This window comes from Crocuta crocuta, unplaced genomic scaffold (assembly GCF_008692635.1).
Source record: "Crocuta crocuta isolate KB4526 unplaced genomic scaffold, BGI_CrCroc_1.0 scaffold61, whole genome shotgun sequence".
Classification (NCBI taxonomy): domain Eukaryota; kingdom Metazoa; phylum Chordata; class Mammalia; order Carnivora; family Hyaenidae; genus Crocuta; species Crocuta crocuta.
The window spans coordinates 9,341,609-9,350,467 of NW_027528369.1; the positions used below are offsets into that span (position 1 = coordinate 9,341,609).

Here is an 8,859-nt window from a genome sequence, read left to right on the forward strand (position 1 = left end):
CTCTCCCTCTGCTTGGAGGGCACCAATCTCCCCAGAAAGGGCCCCGTCTCTATGACATCACTTAACCTGAATCACCGACTTGAAGGCCCCGTCTCAAAATAACCATCCCATTGTAGGTTGGAGCTTCAGCCTATGAATCGACGTGCTGGGGGGAGGTAGCGATTCCCCCACGGGAGGGGCACTGGCACAGTGAATGGTAAGCACTTTGGGCTGTGGAGGCGGAGCCCAGGCACACACGCTGATGTCAACCACAGCCGTCAGCTGACGTCACCTGTAGAGGGTGGGGCACGCCTGACCTGGCGCTGTCAGGTTAGACTCCCCGGGGCAGAGGGTCCCGCACGTGGCTGCCATGCCAACGGGGGCTGCAGGGCCGAGGAGGTGGAGGCACAGAGCGGAGGGCTGGCCGTGCCGGCAGGTGGGCGTGAGGAGGGCGCAGAGTGGGGCATCAGGCTGGCGTAAGTGAATGAGTGACGTCTCTGAGGGAGCACTGAGTCTGGTCAGTGCCCCTGGCTCCCTGGGGCGTGTCCAGGACACAGCACCCCATCGTGGGAGGGCTCACAAGCTCACTTCTGCAAATCCCAGCTTTCCTGTGCTCAGGCTCCGCTGCCCCCGCTGCCCCACCGGCTGGCATCCCCCCTCTCTCCTCGGTTAATATCCACCCTGGGCTGTGATGCCCGGGGAGGGCGCAGACTCACGGGCCCAGGGAGATGCGCTTACAAGCCAGGTGACTCTGTGAGTGGCCTCACCTCTCTGAGGGGCCATTTCATCACTTCCACGGTGAAGGCAGTGGTGGGGTGCAGCCTTCCTGGCCCAGCTGGGGCCACAGCCAGTCTTGAAGGGGGACCTCTGCCCCCAAGAGCTTTGCTGTGCCTTGTTCCTTAGCTCACGTGTTTATTACTACTCTCCTCTCAGGACCTCGGGCACGAGTCATTTGCTAAAGACTGTTATTAGGGGCGCCTGGGGGGCTCAGTCGGTTGAGCGTCCGACTTCGGCTCAGGTCATGATCTCACGGTTCGTGGGTTCAGGCCCCACATCAGGCTCTGTGCTGACAGCTCGGAGCCTGGAGCTGCTTCAGATCCTGTGTGTGTCTCTCTCTCTGCCCCTCCCCTGCTCGTGTTCTGTCTCTCTCTCGAAAATAAATAAACATTAAAAAAAAAGAAGAACTTTTCATTCAACATGCCAGTGGGTCTAGTCCATCCACGGGATTATTTTAAAAGGTGACATAATCATATCTTTCAAGGCTCTTGATTGAACTTGCTGCAGGTGAACCACGGAGGCCACGTTTCAGAGAAGGAGCGAAGTGGTGAGGACTGTCTCCCATCAAGTATAAAAGTGATGCACTTGTTATGCTAGAAAATGTGGAAAATACAGAACGTGTAGAAAATAAGAACCACCAGTGATGTCAGTGCTAAGGTGTGATCACTGCACATTTTGACCTACTTTTAAGTTACAGGGGGTCTCACCCCCTGCACACACGTACGGAACGGCACATCACACGCTACTCACACCCACCGCGAGGGAGGGTGTGTCTTCAGCGCCTTCACGGGGACGGGGAACTTCAGGTCGGCGGCTGCACAAGGTTCCCTCGCGTGGCTTTTCATCACAACTTTTGGTCCACCCCCCTCGTCTCAGACCCTGACACTCCTCCTAAATGTACCCTCGCCCTGTACCTGTGGTGGTAAACGGCCCACAGCTTTGCACATAGGAAAACGGGGTCACGGGTAGCGGATACTGTGCACCGACCAGCCTACCGCATAAAACATCACGGAGCTTCTGGCGAGGATTCCACAGCCAGGAAGCGGCGGGGCAGGAGCGCAAACCCAGGTGGTCTGGCTCGGAGCCACGGTCCGTCCGTTCCAGGTCATATTGAAGGCCTAGCACGGCGGGCAAAATACAGGAGCCAGAGAGGAAAACAAATACTGAGCTACTGATTAAATAACCCAACAATGTGACTACGCAGAAAAATCTAGAAGGAAAGGGGGCAGGGGTGCGGCCGAGCTGAGGTAGGGTTGAAGGAGAGGGGGAGGGCCCCGTGGACCCGAGAGACCCCGCCACCGGCTGCTGGAAGGAGGTGGGGCGGGTGCGGGCAGGCACCGGGAAGCCAGTGGGGAGACAATGTCAACGGGGCGGGTGAGGGACGGGGTAGGTTTGGGCAGCGGGGTGGCGCCCACGCGGGAGTGGATGCGTGTTCCGCGGGGTTTGCTCGCGGGCCGGGTGTGGGCTGGGAGGGCCGGGCGAGCTCCGGAGGCGGCCGCGGCGGCACTGGCCCAAGCGATTTGGCAAGAATGCAGGGAGAGCAGACGCTGGGGGAGGGGGGATCAAGAGTTCAGGCTCCGACCTGAGAAATCTCCACATCCAGGAATCCGGAGGAGTGGAGCCGACGACGTGGACGGAGTGCGGAGCGTGGTGCCTGGCACCCAGAAGGCGCTCGGACGTAGGAGCTCCCGGCCGGCTCTGGAGGGCCCTGCGGTGGGCAGGGCTCCGCGCCACGCACCCCGCTCTGCGCTATCTTTGTATCACCGCCTGCCTCCTTGCATTTCATCTCGCAACGAAAGGTCCAGGAAATATGAGCTGTGGCTCGATGAGGCCCATCCCAGGCAGTCAGGCAAGATCGATGCCCTGTTTGAAGGGCGAGCTCCCGGGGTTCACACCGCCCGAAACCTGATCGTTGCCGTGTCTTTACGAAGGAAGAATCCCTGACAGGTGATTATTTTCGCCGTCCCTTCATATCAAACGTGCTAAAGGTTAGTCGCTTGTTAAGGGCCAGCTGTTGACAAGGCAGGGCGGGGGGCGGCGGGCCGGGGTCCCTGACGCTCTGCAGCCGGGCGGGGAGCTCCCCCACCCCTGCGCTGGGGCCTCGGACGGCAGGGAGCCGGGAGCCCGGGGAGCCTCGGGAACGCAGCTACTGACGAGTTCCCAGCTGAAATGTCACCTCTTCCATGAAGCCTCCCTTCCCCGGGGCACGTGAGGCGCCCCCATCACACACCATCAGGCAGTGCCTGCTCCTGTTGTTCCAGCATTCTCTATTCTTTAAAAAAAATTTTTTTTATTATTATTTTTTTAAATTTTTAAAAAATGTTTTATTTATTTCTAGGAGAGAGAGAGAGAGAGAGAGACAGCGTGAGCAGGGGAGGGTCAGAGAGAGAGGGGGTCACAGACTGAAACAGGCTCCAGGCTCTGAGCTGGCAGTCAGCACAGCGCCCGACGCGGGGCTCGAACCCACGAACCGCGAGATCACGACCTGAGCCAGAGTCAGACGCTTAACCGACTAAGCCACCCAGGCGCCCCCCCCAAAAAATTTTTTTAAACATTTATTTATTTTTGAGAGACGCAGATTGATGGGGGGAGGGGCAGAAAGAGAGGAGGGGCCGGGCCTCCTGATTTCGCTGACCCCACCCCAGAGCCTAACGAGGGGTAGGGGCGGTCAGCACTCACTGAGTCGCTGTGCACACGGTCTGTGCGGAACAGAGCCGGAGAATCTGGGTCTGTGAGCAAGTACAGCTACAACTGTCAGTCTGTGCCTTCTTGACCTAAGACATTAAGAACGAAACGAAACCGAGCCCCAGGGGACAGATCACCAGTGATCTAAAACCGTGGTTCCAATTCGCGAGCTACCGATGCGAGAGTAGGGAAGAGAAAGAATTATTTTCAGGGGTCTGCAAATTCATATTGGGCCAACTATTCTCTTCAGTTACATTTTTTGTTATGAAAGTTTACATTCGGGGGTAGGCAGAGTCTGACGAGCTCCTTGCGCCTACCTCCCACGTGCCACGGAGTGTGACCACACCACGCACCCCGACTGCGTGCCGCTCCTTTCCCACACGCGTAATTATCCACCTCTAAAACATGCAGGTGTTTTCTTACGATAATAGCAACAGCATCTTTCCGGAAAATACTCTATCTTGCCCATATGCATTGGACTATTATTTTTTAAAGTGCATGTTCTTGCAATGATGGGTTTTCTACATTAAGAGGCTACAAATTCACGAAGGGCAATGTTGGTGGGACCGTTCCCCCTTAACCCACAGATATTAGAAGGACAAGGGCTACCAGAGAAGTAGCCTCCCCCCCGACCCCTGGTCCCCCACGGAGTCGTCCCAGGAGAGAAGGTGGAAGAAGAAGAGGGAAGGGAGGTGGGAAGGTTCAGGGCGAGAACAGTCCAGAACTGACGTTGGTTTCCAGACTGTTTGGAAAGATGGATCTGGGTGTCCAGCGCGTGGGGTCTTTAGTAAGTGTGTTCTCGTCCACATGTGGCTTGCTAACTGGGCCACGTTGCTGGACTCACCTCACCCGGGGCTTCGTGGACATCAGCAGCACAAGCGCAGGAATTCCGACCTTGCGCCCTCTCCTCGGGGGTAAAAACCCAGCCGAGATGCACCAGGAAAGCACGTGGGCTCCTTAGAGCGGTGCATGTCTTACAAGGCGCACGGGTGTTCTGGGGGGATCGGGCCTTTGCGAGGGGTCCCTCAGGAGTCTGGTGCCCTGGGCTTCTGGGAGCAGCCGCCCCGTCTCACTGCGCCAGTTCTCAGCGGCGGCTGCCCCGCCCCGGCTGGGGCCCGATCCGTCAGGGGCTTTGCCCACACCACACCAGACAACTGTGGCAGCCGCCCTTCTCGCTAAGAAGACCAAACGGCCTCAGAACAGCTGGGGCCACACAGCACGGCTCCCGTGGCGGCTGGCTGGTCCAGGGCAGCAGTTTTCCACCTTGACTTGTCTCATTTGAGAAGCACCCAGAGAGGTTTTAAAAAGGCCCCACACCCAGGCCCCATCCGGGAGACGTGGGTGTCGGCTGGAAGCTTCACGGGTCATTCTAATGAGTAGCCACGGCTGAGAAGGAGCCGGCCAGTCAAGAATGTGGGCCAACCAACTTGCCCCTTCAGGCCATGGAGAAATGAGTCAACCAGGGGTGCCTGGGGGGCTCCATCCGTTCAGCATCCGACTTCGGCTCAGGTCATGATCTCACGGTTCGTGGGTTCGAGCCCCAGTTGGGCTCTGTGCTGACAGCTCAGAGCCTGGAGCTGCTTTGGATTCTGGGTCTCCCTCTCTCTCTGCCCCTCCCCTGTGTGCTCTCTCTCCCTCAAAAATAAACAGTAAAAAAGGAAATGAGTCAACCAAATCAGTCATTTGATAAAATCATATTCTAACCAAAAAATAATAAAAAGTTTACCCAGAGGGAGCTTGACCTACGAAGGCCGAACAAACCACGAGTGGCCTCCAGCCCCCACTGGCAGAGGTTTGAGTGGATGAGTCACCGCGAGCTCCGCTGGCTCTCGTTCGTGTGGCCATCTCAGTCACTGATGCTCTGGAGCCCGCACCCGTCCATCAGCGGGAGGTACCCTCTGGGCGCGCTCCGTAGCGGCCTCCTCCAACGAGGGAGCGAGAGAGCTCCATCGTTGCCATAGGTGCATCTCGAAGCTTCAGATCTCGAACTTGCAGAAGGAAACGTCCAATGGGAAAGCATCTGTAGGCCACGTAAGAACACGCAAACCCACCTTCATAGTGTGTCCTAGATGCACCCACGTGTGGCCGGTATAAAAACGTGCCTGGGAATGACAGACGCCAACAGCGAGGTGGCGATCAAGTCTAGAAGGAACGTGGGGCGAGCGGACCAGGGAGAGGCATCCCTAAGGTTTTCTTTTGTGAAAATACCATCCAGATACGCAGTGGGAAACGCTAGTGTCCACTAAGCCTGGGCGGCCAGTACATCGTTATTGGTTACTTTATTCTCTGCACTCATCTGAATGTGCAAAGTATTTCACATTTTTATTTATTTTTATTTTTAAATTTTTTTAACATTTATTTTTGAGAGACAAAGAAAGACAGAGCACAAGCAGGGAGGAGCAGAGAGAGAGGGAGACGCAGAATCTGAAGCAGGCTCAGGCTCAGAGCTGTCAGCACAGAGCCCGACGCAGGTCTTGAACCCACAAACCGTGAGATCATAACCTACGTCAAAGTCGGACGCTTAACCGCCGGAGCTGCCCAGGTGCCCCACAGTATTTCAAAGTCTTAAAAGGCCAGACAACATTTCTTGCTTCCTGAGCTGGACTTTCGATTCTAGACCTTTCTGGTTTTCAATCTAAATGAGGATCTTACAGGCTTCTGTTGAATATCATCACTTTGGGTCCTTCACTCCAACTGCCTACAATTAATTTCACTCATAGACATTTATTTAGGCACCTGCTAAATGCCAAGTCCTAAGTTGAGAGTTTTTAGGGATGCTTTGGACATAGCTGTCTACTATCTTTTGAATTATTACTTCCTCACGCATCTCATGAGAATTATTTCTGAGCTTCCTGAACTCTCCAGTTTGACAAAACGGTTTCTCTTCAGCCAAATAGATATAAAAATAGTGAGTAGGTCTGCTACACAACAACGTGCATATGGTTAACATCACTGAGGCTTGCATTTAAAAAAGAATAAGAGAGTGGACCTTATGGCATGTACTTTTTGCCACAATAAAAAAAGAAGGGTGAGTAGGGCAGGGCTAAGTGCAGAGCCCCGTGGAAGCCACCAGAGATTTCTCTCCACGGTAACTCTGTATCCCATTTGAATGTGTGCGCGTGTGCCCTTGTGTGCCTGTGCACACGACTTTTCACACACAGAAATAGAGCCCGAGTTTTAAATGGTCAGTCCAGGCAGGAAAAAACTCTTGAAACATCTCGAAACATTTTTATTTACTTAACAAAAATGTTTTTAAGTTTATTTATGTTGAGGAAGAGGCAGCATGAGCAGGGGAGGGGCAGAGAGAGAGGAGAGAGCAGGAATCCCAAGCGGTCAGCGCAGAGCCCGATGTGGGGCTTGAACTCAGGAGCCGTGAGACCGCCCCCCGACCTGAAGTCAGACGCTCAACCGACCGAGCCACCCAGGCGCCCCTCGAAACACTTTCAAAGCGCTGAGTTGGTAGAAGGGTAAACAACAAACCTGGTTGAGCACAGATTGCGCCGTGTCCGTCGTGAACCCTAAGTGACACTGTCGTGGAAGAGGGGGGCCTGGGGGCCACTTCCCGCGGGCAAATGCTTTCCCTCCTCACTCTCACCTGGCCTCAGGCCGCACCAGGGGCTCGGGCGCCCCACGCTGGGGGCTCCATCGCGCCTGCTGACCACACAGCCCCCCAGGGTGCCTCCTTGCTTCCCTCCTCTCCCCTCCTTCTTCCGCGTTTTTATCTCTCTTACACTCATCTTTCCCTGTTTGTTTTTCTTTGCTCTGCTGCTCTATCAATATTTAGTCTCTAAATAATTCCTGCTCTTGTACTGTTTAGCCGGGACACTTCACCCGGACCAATCGCTTCGAAATTCATTCGTTCGCCAAAGCGGTTCTCAGCCCCGCTGCGAGTAGAATAACCCGGGAAGCCTCTAAAAGATACGTGGGCCCCAGCATAGACCTCTCAAGTCCCGATCTCGGGGGCCCAGAGCCGCCTATTTGTCACAGGCTTCCCAGATGACAGTGCTATGCAGCCAGGGTTGAGGGATGAGCATTTCCTAGGTACTAAATCCCTCTGAGCACCAAGGCGGGCCTGTCGAGGAGGGTGACAAGGAGGCCTTCCTGGAAGAGGTGGCATGTAAGTGTAGGCTGCACTTCCCAGAGCTCAACAGCAGCACCCATCTTGCAAGCTCCTCCGGGAAGAAACATTCATGGTGCTCCTCGTGTGCCCGAGTCCTCTCCCCGCCTGGAGCCCTGTGACTGCCCTGACCCGCCCAGTGATGGGGACTGGGCAGTCCCGGGCCCGCGGCCCCGGCCATGCCGACCGCAGTCCCCAGCCCGCAGCTGAACACAGCCCATCCCCAGGGCCGCGGCCGTGCTCAGGTGCTGCTTTGAGCCGCTGACTTAACCACCAAGTGATGCAGCAAAAGGAACCGAAGCAGGAGTGGAGACGGGCACGCAGGGCCCGTGAGAGTCGCTCAGTCGAAGGGGTCGGCCAGGGGGTCAGCGAGGGGGACGGCGAGGGGTTCGGCCAGGGGGACGGCGAGGGGTTCGGCGAGGGGGACGGCGAGGGGTTCGGCGAGGGGTTCGGCCAGGGGGTCGGCGAGGGGTTCGGCGAGGGGGACGGCGAGGGGGACGGCGAGGGGGACGGCGAGGGGGACGGCGAGGGGGACGGCGAGGGGGACGGCGAGGGGGACGGCGAGGGGGACGGCGAGGGGGACGGCGAGGGGGACGGCGAGGGGGACGGCGAGGGGGACGGCGAGGGGGACGGCGAGGGGGACGGCGAGGGGGACGGCGAGGGGGACGGCGAGGGGGACGGCGAGGGGGACGGCGAGGGGGACGGCGAGGGGGACGGCGAGGGGGACGGCGAGGGGGACGGCGAGGGGGACGGCGAGGGGGACGGCGAGGGGGACGGCGAGGGGGACGGCGAGGGGGACGGCGAGGGGGACGGCGAGGGGGACGGCGAGGGGGACGGCGAGGGGGACGGCGAGGGGGACGGCGAGGGGGACGGCGAGGGGGACGGCGAGGGGGACGGCGAGGGGGACGGCGAGGGGGACGGCGAGGGGGACGGCGAGGGGGACGGCGAGGGGGACGGCGAGGGGGACGGCGAGGGGGACGGCGAGGGGGACGGCGAGGGGGACGGCGAGGGGGACGGCGAGGGGGACGGCGAGGGGGACGGCGAGGGGGACGGCGAGGGGGACGGCGAGGGGGACGGCGAGGGGGACGGCGAGGGGGACGGCGAGGGGGACGGCGAGGGGGACGGCGAGGGGGACGGCGAGGGGGACGGCGAGGGGGACGGCGAGGGGGACGGCGAGGGGGACGGCGAGGGGGACGGCGAGGGGGACGGCGAGGGGGACGGCGAGGGGGACGGCGAGGGGGACGGCGAGGGGGACGGCGAGGGGGACGGCGAGGGGGACGGCGAGGGGGACGGCGAGGGGG

The 8,859-nt window shown here is 58.7% G+C and overlaps 1 non-coding gene across 1 annotated transcript; it reads right to left on the reverse strand.

Moving 5' to 3' along the window:
• Nucleotides 1–3,198: 3,198 nt before the first annotated feature.
• On the reverse strand, nucleotides 3,199–3,283 carry TRNAQ-CUG (transfer RNA glutamine (anticodon CUG)). The gene has a single exon. It is a non-coding gene; the product is annotated as a tRNA-Gln (tRNA).
• Nucleotides 3,284–8,859: the final 5,576 nt, after the last annotated feature.